The sequence below is a fragment of the Anomaloglossus baeobatrachus genome, chromosome 11, assembly GCF_048569485.1.
Source record: "Anomaloglossus baeobatrachus isolate aAnoBae1 chromosome 11, aAnoBae1.hap1, whole genome shotgun sequence".
NCBI classification, from domain to species: domain Eukaryota; kingdom Metazoa; phylum Chordata; class Amphibia; order Anura; family Aromobatidae; genus Anomaloglossus; species Anomaloglossus baeobatrachus.
The window spans coordinates 34,303,440-34,313,209 of NC_134363.1; the positions used below are offsets into that span (position 1 = coordinate 34,303,440).

At 46.0% G+C, this 9,770-nt stretch overlaps 1 protein-coding gene across 2 annotated transcripts in view; it reads right to left on the reverse strand.

Annotated features, from left to right (window-relative positions):
• The window catches only part of CIC (capicua transcriptional repressor), a 94,197-nt gene extending 91,485 nt beyond the window's left edge, over positions 1-2,712 (reverse strand). Inside the window, exon 1 of one of the 2 annotated variants that reach the window (XM_075327398.1) lies at positions 2,614-2,712. The gene's annotated coding sequence lies outside the window, so the exon portion shown is untranslated. The other variant, XM_075327399.1, reaches the window with a different exon arrangement.
• Positions 2,713-9,770: the final 7,058 nt, after the last annotated feature.

A 9,770-nucleotide genomic window follows, 5' to 3' on the forward strand; every position in this document is an offset into this window, starting at 1 on the left:
TATGTCCTGCTGGTGATATGATCAGTGAGTATATGGCGGTATTCCTTGTATGTCCTGCTAGTGATGTGATCAGTGGGTATATGGCGGTATTTGCGCTACAGATACATTGTATGTTCTAGTGGTGATGTGATCAGTGGGTATATGGCGGTATTCACTATGCAGATACATTGTATGTCCAGGTGGTGATGTTGTCAGTGGGTATATGGCGGTATTCGCTGTACAGATACATTGTATGTCCTGGTGATGATGTGATCAGTGAGTATATGGCGGTATTCATTGTATGTCCAGCTGGTGATGTGATCAGTGGGTATATGGCGGTATTAACTGCACAGATATATTGCATGTCCTGGTGGTGATGTAGTAAGTGGGTATATGGCGGTATTCACTATGCAGATACATTGTATGTCCTAGTGGTGATGTGATTAGTGAGTATATGGCAGTATTCACTGCATAGATACATTGTATGTCCTGGTCGTGATGTGATCAGTGAGTATATGGCGGTATTCACTATACAAATACATTGTATGTCCTGGTGGTGAGGTGGTCAGTGAGTATATGGCGGTATTCATTCTGCAGATACATTGTATGACCTTGTGGTGCTATGATCAGTGGGTATATGGCGGTATTTGCGCTACAGATTCATTGTATATCCTGGTGGTGATGTGATCAGTGGGTATATGGCGGTATTCACTGTACAGATACATTGTATGTCCTAGTGGTGATGTGATTAGTGAGTATATAGTGGTATTTGCTCTGTACAGATACATTGTATGTCCTGGTGGTGATGTGATCAGTGGGTATATGGCGGTATTCACTATGCAGATACATTGCATGTCCTGGTGGTGATGTGGTCAGTGAGTATATGGCGTTATTCATTGTATGTCCTGCTGGTGATGTGATCAGTGAGTATATGGCGGTATTAACTGCACAGATATATTGTATGTCCTGGTGGTGATGTGGTCAGTGGGTATATGGCGGTATTACTGTAAAGATACATTATATGTTTTGGTGGTGATGTGATCAGTAGGTATATGGCGGTATTACTGTAAAGATACATTATATGTCCTGGTGGTGATGTAGTAAGTGGGTATATGGCGGTATTTACTGCACAGATACATTGTATGTCCTGGTGGTGATGTGATCAGTGGGTATATGGCGGTATTTATTGCATAGATAAATTGTATGTCCTGGTGGTGATGTTATTAGTGGGTATATGGCGGTATTCATTATGCAGATACATTGTATGTCCTGGTGGTGATGTGATCAGTGCGTATATGCGGTATTCACTATGCAGATACATTGTATGTCCTGGTGGTGATGTGGTCTGTGAGTATATGGCGGTATTCATTGTATAAATACATTGTATGTGCTGGTGGTGATGTGATCAGTGGGTATATGGCGGTATTCACTGTACAGATATATTGTAGGTCCTGGTGGTGATGTGATCTGTGAGTATATGGCGGTATTCATTGTAGGTCCTGGTGGTGATGTGATCTGTGAGTATATGGCGGTATTCATTGTATGTCCTGGTGGTGATGTGATCTGTGAGTATATGGCGGTATTCACTGCACAGATACATTGTATGTCCTGGTGGTGACGTGATCAGTGGGTATATGGCAGTATGTGATGCGTATATGGCGGTATTCCCCATGCAGACGTGTGTGTACAGTGCTGAGTATATGTAATAGTCGTGATCTGCTGTACATAATGCACATATTTAGGATCTGTCATGTACAGCCATGATGGGGGGAGAACTACAAGTCCCAGGACAGCAATCCTGCCCCATCACCAGTGCAGGGACACAGGGGCGGCAGGCAGGAGAGCGGAGGACACAGGAGCACACACAGGAGCTGCAGCCGGGACATTGCACAACACAATGGGAGGCTGAAGCGGTGAGCGGACACAGGGAGGGCACGGCGTGCGGGGCTTCTGAGCACACGTCCAGGGAGGAGAAGCGCGGGGTGACCGGAGGGGACCGCGGACACTCACCTGGCCCTCACTCACGGACATCCACACACTGCCGCCTGGCCCCCTTACTCCAGGAGACAAAATGGTGAATGAAGCAGGAACAGCTGGAGAAGGCAACCAATCACAGCCCACAACTAGCCCAGTGACAGAGTCCACAGCCAATGGGAGGCTAGAGGAGGCGGAGTGAAGTGACAAGAGGGCGGAAAAATATCAAAAAAGCTTGAGCGACACATACAGTAGCCAATCACTGGTGGTTAACGGTGAAAAGTAGGCGGTGACAGGCTAATAAGCAGATGACAGGCTGGTACAGTAGCCAATAGGAAAAAAGGCAGGGCGTGTCCAAATCCCTCCAACCACAACGCCAGATGAAGTGCCTTGTTTATCAAGAGCCGAGTCTGCCACAGGGCCTGCCGGGAGTTGTAGTTCGACATGGAAAAGGCTCGCCTAGACAGGAAGCATAAACTACGCGTTAGAGAACTACAACTACCAGCAAGTACAGCGTGAAGTAGCTTGGATTGAAGAGCTGCAGAAATCCCTCTCGATCCTGGAGAAATGGCCATGAGTAACATCGGAGTTTGGAAGTGCAGTCCAGCTATGACAGAAAGAACCGGAGCAGGTGCCGAGAGCGGGTTTAAAGTGACTCACCCCTCTTTCCCCTCTCCCGGCTCCTCATCAGAAACCGGCAGCTCCAAGCCGTCTCTTCCCACACAGCAACAGCAAGAGCCCGTCAGGCTTGACCAATCAGCGACCCGCTTTGGAGATGACGTCACGGCCAGAAAGGCGGAGACGCCACCGAACTCACCGCCCGGGCTCGGCCACGCCCCCCTCCTGTCGGCGCGTGCCGGGGGATGGTTGCTAAGCTGATGTCACCTTAGCGGCGACTCATTGGCTGTCGCGGTAGCCAATGGCGAGGGGCAGAGGTGACGTCTGGCAGCGTGTTGCCATCAAACTGGAAGGTGTGGGCGTGGCGCGGCCGACGGTGAGGGACCCGTTACACGCTGAGGGGCGTGGCGATCTCAGCCAATCAGTAACCAGCAACTGAACATTTAGCCAATGGGCGTGGGAGAGGTGGATACTTTGTAGCGTTCAGGAGTTCTTTAACCTCTTCTCTCCCGGAATAGAATCATTTCAGGCCTGAGAACTGTTCAAAGTGTTCATTCTTCCTCCAGAACTCCGCAGAGTCACGTTTTTACCTGACAGGGGCTTCTCCTGTGCTCTCTGCCGCCATCTACTGAGCAAAGTGCTTATGTGAGAGTTGGGGGAGAGGAAGTTACAACTGCACTGACTACATTCATATGTTTTGGGGTTGTTGTTTTTTTGCATCAGTCATTGTACAAGATGGGGAGGAGGTGAGCTGTGACATCACCTATTGTGAATGCTGGATCCTGTGTTATCAGCTGTGTATATAGGTGTTATCACTCATTGTACAGGAGGAGGAGGTGAGCTGTGACATCTATTGTGAATGGAGGATCCTGTGTTATATGCTGTATATAGAGGTGTTATCAGTCATTGTACAGAAGGAGGAGGTGAGATGTGACATCACTTATTGTGAATGGTGGATCCTGTGTTATCTACTGCATATAGAGGTGTTATCAGTTATTGCACAGGAAGGAGAGGAGGTGAGCTGTGACATCTATTGTGAATGGTGGATCCTGTGTTATCAACTGTATATAGAGGTGTTATCAGTCATTGTACTGGATGGGGAGGAGGTGAGCTGTGATATCACCTATTGTGAATGGAGGATCCTGTGTTATCTACTGTATATAGAGGTGTTATCAGTCATTGTAATTGTACAGAAGGAAGAGGAGGTGAGCTGTGACATCTATTGTGAATGGTAGATCCTGAGTTATTTACTGTATATAGAGATGTTATCAATTATTGTATAGGAGGAGGTGAACTGTGACATCTATTGTGAATGGTGGATCCTGTGTTATCTACTGCATATAGAGGTGTTATCAGTTATTGCACAGGAAGGAGAGGAGGTGAGCTGTGACATCTATTGTGAATGGTGGATCCTGTGTTATCAACTGTATATAGAGGTGTTATCAGTCATTCTACAGTAGGAGGAGGTGAGCTGTGACATCATTATTGTGAATTGTGGATCCTGAGTTATCTACTGTATATAGAGGTGTTATCAGTCATTGTACAGGAGGAAGAGGAGGTGAGCTGTGACATCTATTGTGAATGGTAGATCCTGAGTTATTTACTGTATATAGAGATGTTATCAATTATTGTATAGGAGGAGGTGAACTGTGACATCTATTGTGAATGGTGTATCTTGAGTTATCTACTGTATATGGAGGTGTTATCAGTCATTGCACAAGATGGGGAGGAGGTGAGCTGTGACATCACCTATTATGAATGGTGGATCCTGTGCTATCTACGGTATATAAAGGTCTTATCAGTCATTGTACAGGAGGAGGAGGTGAGCTGTGACATCTATTGTGAATGATGAAGCCTGTGTTATCTACTGTATTATCAGTCATTGTACAGGAGGAGGAGGTGCGCTGTGACATCACCTATTGTGAATGGTGGATCCTGTGTTATCTACTGTATATAGAGGTGTTATCAGTTATTGTATAGGCGGAGGTGAGCTGTGACATCTATTGTGAATGGTGGATCGTGAGTTATCTACTGTATATAGAGGTGTTATAATAATTGTATAGGAGGAGGTGAGCTGTGACATCTATTGTGAATGATGAAGCCTGTGTTAGCAACTGCCTATAGAGGTGTTATCAGTCATTGTACAGGATGGGGAGGAGGTGATCAGTGATATCACCCATTATGACTGGTGGATTCTGTGTTATCTACGGTATACATACATAGTGGCATAACTAGAGTCCGATGGACCCTGGTGCAAAGTTTGGGCCTTGCCCCCTACATGTTGGTCAGATATTTGGGCCATTGTAGCATTCTAAATCCTATAAAGACATGAGTTGTGTCCCCCCCTTCATTATGTAATAATGTCCCCCTCCCTGTACTAATGGTCCCCATTGTGGGCCACTTCCTGGTAAAAATGTCCTCCATCCTGGTATATTTGTCCCCCTCCTGGTATGTGTCTCCCCTATCCTGGTATATATGTCCACCATCCTTGCATATATGACCACCATCCTTGCATATATGACCACCATCCTTGTATTCATGTCCCTCATCCTGGTATATATGTCCCCCATCCTGGTATATATGTCCCTCATCCTGGTATATATGTCCACCATCCTGGTATATATGTCCCCTATCCTGGTATATATGTCCCCTATCCTGGTATATATGTCCCCTATCCTGGTATATATGTCCCCTATCCTGGTATATATGTCCCCCATCCTGGTATATATGTCCCCCATCCTGGTATATATGTCCCCCATCCTGGTATATATGTCCCCCATCCTGGTATATATGTCCCCCATCCTTGTATATATGTCCCTCATCCTGGTATATATGTCCCCCGTCCTGGTATATATGTCCCCCGTCCTGGTATATATGTCCCCCGTCCTGGTATATATGTCCCCCGTCCTGGTATATATGTCTACCATTCTGGTATATATGTCCACCATCCTGGTATATATGTCCCCTATCCTGGTATATATGTCCCCCATCCTGGTATATATGTCCCCTATCCTGGTATATATGTCCCCCATCCTGGTATATATGTCCTCCATCCTGGTATATATGTCCCCCATCCTGGTATATATGTCCACCATCCTGGTATATATGTCCCCTATCCTGGTATATATGTCCCCCATCCTAGTATATGTATATGTCCCCCCATCCTGGTATATATGTTCCCTATCCTGGTATATATGTCCTCCATCCTGGTATATATGTCCCCCATCCTGGTATATATGTCCCCTATTCTGGTATATATGTCCCCTATCCTAGTATACGTGTCCACCATCTTGGTATATATGTCCCCCCATCCTGGTATACAAACCTTATTCGCACAAAATACCCATTAAAGTCATTAATAGAAATACATTAAAAACATGGTAGGGTTTTTGAAAAACAAAAGACATGTACACAAGAGGGCAGCACATAACAGGAGGAGATGGGTAGAGAGAGGTTGTGTCCAATATGAGAGAATCTGCCTTATAAATAAGTCAGCAGACATGGAATATATCCATAACAGGGGTGCAATGCTAAACGCTGAACACAGTATAAACATACATGTATATAGGTGGTGGAACTAACCTGTGGGCATCTCCTCCTGTTATGTGCTGCCCTCTTGTGTACATGTCTTTTGTTTTTCAAAAACCCTACCATCTTTTTAATGTATCTCTATTAAAGACTATGTATTTTATCCCAAATGGCTATTCTGTGCGAATACGTTTTGTAGTTAAGCTTCTAGCCATAGACTATACTGCCATTTGAGTATTGGGAGACTGCATAATTTTCAGATAACTATTTAGACACAGGTTGCTCACCATTCCCTCTCCTCCAACATTGGGCTGAATCTATGTATTTATTCCCCATCCTAGTATGCATGTCCTCATGTTGGGATCATCCTGGCAAATATATGTCCTCATTCTGGTCAGCATCCTGGTATATATGTCCCCCTTCCTGCTATATATATTCCTCATCTTCGTGTATATGTTCCTATCCTGGGCCCATCCTGGTATATATGTCCCCATCCTGGTGGTATATATGTCCCCATCCTGGCAAATATGTTTCCATCCTGGTATATACTGTATGTCCTCATCCTGGGCCCCATTCTGGTATATATGTTCTACATTATGGTATATATGTCCCCATCCTGGGCCTCTCCTGGTATATATGACCCCCATCCTGATATATATGTTTCCATCCTGGTATATACTGTATGTCCTCATCCTGGGCCCCATTCTGGTATATATGTTCTACATTCTGGTATATATGTCCCTATCCTGGGCCTATCCTGGCATATATGACCCCCATCCTGATATATATGTTTCCATCTTGGAATATACTGTATGTCCTCATCCTGGGCCCCATTCTGGTATATATGTTCTACATTCTGGTATATATGTCCCCATCCTGTGCCCATCCTGGAATATATGTCCCCATCCTAGTATATAAGTCCCCATCCTGGTATATATGACCTCATCCTGTGGCCATCCTGGTATATATATTGCAATCCTGGCATATATGTATCCATCCTGGTATATATGCCCTCATCCTGGGCCCCATTCTGATATATATGTCCCCCATCCTGGTATGTATGTCCCCCATCCTTGTATGTATAATTAATAATTAATTATTATTATATGTCCCCCATCCTTGTATGTATGTCCTCATCCTGGGTCTATCCTGCTATATATGTCTCCATTCTGGCATATAAGGCCCCCATACAGGTATATATGTTCCCATCCTGGTATATATGATTCCATCCTGGGTTCATCCTGGTATATATGTTCTCATCCTAGTATATATATATCCTCATCCTGGACCCCATTCTTTTATGTCCTCATTATGGGCCCAAACTAGTATATATGTCCCCATTCTGGTATATATATCGCCCATTCCTGGGCCCATCCTGGTATACATGTCTCATATTAGGATCCTCATATTAGGATCCATCCTGGTATATATGTCTTCATCCTGGACCAATCCTGGTATATATGTCCTGCTTCTGGTCCACTTCCTGATTTATATGTCCCCCCCATCCTTGTATATATGTCCTTATTCTGGGCCAAACCTGGTATATATATCCTCATTCTAGGCCCCATCCTGGTATAAATGTCCACCACCCAGTATATGTCACATCCTGGTATATATGTCCCCATCCTGGTTTATATGCTCTCATCCTGAGCCCATGTTGGTATATATCTCCTTATCCTGGGCCCCTTCCTGGTATATATAGTCCCCGGTCTGTATCTAATGCATAAAAACAAACCTCTACTCACCTCCCTCCACTCCCATGCCATGCGGTGTTCCTCTGTAGGCAAGGTGATAGCGACCATGATGTAACTGTCATGCGCCGCCCCTAGTCATGGTACTACCGGCGTCAGCTGGCAGCTTGTGTTGCAGCGCAGGAACCTGACAGGTCTCTGTGCAGCAATACATTCCAGCTGGATGTCACTTCCAGCCGAAGTATACATTGGGGATGGTGGACCCCTGTACCCCCGATCGAGACCTCTGCGACCACAATTGGTACGTCCCTGCATGTAGGTGTGACGTTTCATTGTAATCTTGTCTGTAGTGATAATGGACTGCTGAAAAGTCATCTGTATAGAACAGAAAGCAGAAAGTGTAAAGCCTTGTATTAAGCCTAGGCTCTACAGCTCCAAGGACTCCAGATGCCCCTTTAGAGATCACGTCTCCCACATTATTGAATAGCTGCGGGCACAGTGACAGCTGTCACCAACACTGAACACTGCTGACATGGCCAGAAAGATGGCCGCCCACTCCCACCGCTGGAGCATGAGATAGTAAAAAAATAATCATTAATTCTTCCATTTCTTTTTATAACTTCCATAGGTTGCAGATTGCACAAGTCAATATATATTATTCATTTTCAGTTTTTGGAGACATTTATTTTCTATGTATTTTAGTGTAAATCTCAGAATATCCGGCATCCTTTCATCTACAGCAGACGCAGTGCCGCCATCTAGTGGACGATGGAGGCATTACACCATAGAATAAAAGAAACTGTCACCTCATTTCTTTACGCTGGTGTCATTTTTATCTTTTTTTTATTTTAAGGATGTCATTTTGTTAAGTACATTCAGAGTTGATTACCAACAAACATGATAGGTTGTATGAAAGAAGAGCTTACTCCTCTCCATTTGTGAACTTGACCCCACCTCGTCCCACCTCCTCCCCGACCTCACCACCATTCTTTTCCCAGCCCTAAAGGCTACTTTACACACTGCGATATCGGTCCCGATATCGCTAGTGTGGGTACCCGCCCCCATCTGTTGCGCGACACAGGCAAATTGCTGCCCGTGCCGCACAACAGCCATCACACATACATACCTGTCCGGCAACGTCGCTGTGACCGGCGAACCGCCTCCTTTCTAAGTGGGCGGTCCGTGCGGCGTCACAGCAACGTCACTGAACCGCCGCCCAATAGAAGCGGAGGGACGGAGATGAGCGGGACGTAACATCCCGCCCACCTCCTTCCTTCCTCATAGCGGCCGGGAGGCAGGTAAGGGGAGCTTCCTCGTTCCTGCGGCGTCACACGCAGCGATGTGTGCTGCCGCAGGAACGAGGAACAACCTCATTACTGCTGCAGTAACGAGATTTGAGAATGGACCCCCATGTCGCCGATTAGCGATTTTGCACGTTTTTGCAACGATGCAAAATCGCTTATCGGTGTCACACGCAACGGCATCGCTAATGCGGCCGGATGTGCGTCACGAATTCCGTGACCCCAACGACTCCACATTAGCGATGTCGCAGCGTGTAAAGCCCGCTTAACCCATCTTTTCAACCTTTTGTTACCTTCTGGAATCTTTCCTTTTGCTTTCAAACCTGCCACAATCTCATCCATCCTGAAGAAACCCTCCCTCGACCCGACCTCTACATCCAGCTATCGACCCATATGACTGCACCGGTTCACCTCCAAACTCCTCGAGAAGCACGTCCTTTCCAACCACACTTTTAGTGTCTCCCACTCCCTCACGATCTTCTCATCCCTCTCTCTGTTGGTGTCCCTCAAGGCTCTTACTCTTCTTCATCTACATCTTCGGCCCCGGACAACTCATAAAGTCCCATGCCTTTCAGTACCACCTACATGACTCTCAGATCTACCTCTTTGGCCAAGACGTCCCTTCTCTGCTGTCCCGAAACCCAGAGACTCCATCACCATATCCTCCTTCTTCTCCTCT